Genomic DNA, 2656 nt, shown 5'->3' with positions numbered 1-2656 from the left:
TCAGTGGTACTGGGGTGCCCACACGGACCTTATTGATTCTCTGCGTGAATTACCTCAGCTCGAGACAGTTTTTTGTCGCAGTTCTGACACAAGCCAGTTTGGTCATCTGACTGGTCAGGATCCCAACGGCGGCATTGCTGAAACGGCCCTGTCTCCGATGGAACACAAGTGTACTAGCCTGGAGGACTTAAGGTGTCTCATGTGCCGGCCAGTCCCGAACCAGCTTTTGTCGAAAGGTGACTTTCTGGCGTGGTTTCATTCGTGGAAAGGCTGCTTTTCCCTGAGCACAACGTCTAGTGCATACTGAAGACTGAATTGACGCTCATATCGGAATCCGATAATCAGATACTCCCGAAACGCGTTTGATGCCGCGATCTGGAGCTGCTCGAATTTCTGCTCGAATAGGGCTTTGAGTGGTACTGCCACATGATGTGGCAGTGAGTGGTGCTGAAGTGCAGCAATGTCAATCAGCATGCGAATGGACCATGCAGATCATGGACCCCGATGGTTCAATTACATATAGATCCAGGGCAAAAGAGAGAATAAAATTTGTCAGTTACCAAGGATGCTCGGATTATTGGAGCATCCATGAGCGACCAAGCTCGCTCGCCGTCTGGGATCACTTCTGCTGGAGGTGATTCTAGCCTCTTGCGAGACTTCCGAACTGAGGAGAGATTATAGTAGCATTCATCAACAACACGTTGAACGGTGCAATTCGCAGTGTCGGCGATGCGGAGACAAGAGGAGTCCCGACAGATGATGATCATATGATAATCTTGAGTCTGCTTGACCATCTTCCCTTGACGCCCAAGTGACCATTAGGGTGATCATCACCCTTATGGTCAGTCCATTCAAGGGGGGTGCAGGGCAAGCGGCTGAACATATCGCGTGGGAAGTACATACTTATCTCGAATCATCAGCAAATGTGGAACTTGATGAGACCTCTGCCAATCAGAGCTCGAAGCTTCCCACAGTCCTCATCAGACTTCTGGGCCTAGGAAGAATATTATGGAGAATGTCAGTATCCGTCTTCTAAGCTGTGAAGCATCGGTGTAGGGAAAAAAGGACTGGAAGAGGGAACAGAGGATCAGTGACCGTGGCCGTGATTCACCCGTGAAGACCGTACAGCAGTTGCAGGTTAATAGTTCTTGATCGGTGTCCTCATACAGATGATGAGAACCACCGTAGGCTACGGCCCGTAACCACAGTCGTCGAGCGTGGATGCACTAGGCGTCTTGACTGGAGCTAGTGATTTATTGATGGGGTGCTTAGACTGCTGCCCTTCCTCGATGCATCGTGCCATGGTTTCGCAGAGACTCGGCAGAGAGTGGTATCTCGGTGCTCAGAGCACACCATTGACGTGGGGTCCTAAGCACTCAGTCCTACGGTAGGCTTGGGAGATCACGTAACTCGAACAACGCGGGCCTTAGCTGAGATTCGTCTGAGTTGTTACTCGTGAGAAAACATAACACTAGGTCCTCGCGACACAGGGGCGGAGCTCGCTTACTCCTCGTCTATTGATTCATCCAATTGACGCACCAAGCTCTACCCTGTGCCCCCGTTGGATCCCCGGGGTGGACATTTCTCCGTAGAAAAAGACTTTCGTGTATAACTCTCGGAGCTGTTCGCATATTAGAGTTTTTCGATATTTGTGCCAACCACGACACACATGGGAGTCGTTTGACTTATCTGCTACCCTTTTACGCTCGGTAGTTAAGCCAGAAAAGTTCTTCACGCACGCGCACACACCCACGCCAAACGCAAAAGTGTGTTGATAAGTACAGTATTCATGGTTGACAGTCAACCATGAATACTGTATTTATCATATCAAGTCAACCGTTGCGTCAACGGTGTTGACTTGATATCTTGCTCTGTTGCTCTTCTTTGTATAATCTATAGCTGACACCATAATATACTTTATAGCCGTACAACAGTTATTTGAGCTGTATATACCCTATCGTCAGCAGCTCATCTGAATCTTGCGTTCCCCTAGTCCTTCAGGAGAACATCTGCATTGCAACAAGTGCGTGGTAGGAGGATCTGCTCGCTCCTGTTGGCGAGTCTGTTAGCTGCATGGTAGCGATTCAATCGCTGCGAATTACGTATAGCGAGCAATCGCTGCGATTGCTCGCTATACGTAAATCGGCTCCGCTTGGTTATCGTCAGCTATATTTTTGTTGTTGCACGCCTGTGCGGCCCTGCTTGTGCGGGATAGACAGTGTAAGGCGGGCACGAGAGCCTTATCCGTAGCTAACGTGTGCATGCGTCAAACCTTTCGAGGGGTTCTTTTGAGCATTACTGTTGGCACCTCTGCCAACCTCGTCGACAGCAGCTAAGTACTACCTCTCACCCCTATCTGCTTTGTGTTGCCAAAGCCAATAGCATCACGACCCGATCATGACTTCGAGTAAATCCGTCCACAAGTCCCTGTTGTTGCGGTATATGCTCAGCTCGGTTCGCTCGGCACGCAATGCTGCTCCAACTGATGTTGCGCTGTGTGGCGCACATTGTACCGCATAGTGCGCATACGTATACAGTCTCGTAAAAGACCGGAAAACCCCACAATTCCCGTGCTTTCGCTTTCGATTGGTAGGTGAATCGCACCATTCCGGTCGGTAAACCGATCAAAGCCGGACTAAACCGTAAATTTTCTCTC

This window comes from Perkinsus marinus (assembly GCF_000006405.1).
Source record: "Perkinsus marinus ATCC 50983 genomic scaffold scf_1104296974596, whole genome shotgun sequence".
NCBI lineage: Eukaryota > Perkinsozoa > Perkinsida > Perkinsidae > Perkinsus > Perkinsus marinus.
The sequence above is the reverse complement of the archived record's forward strand: the minus strand, read 5'-3'. Positions refer to the sequence as shown.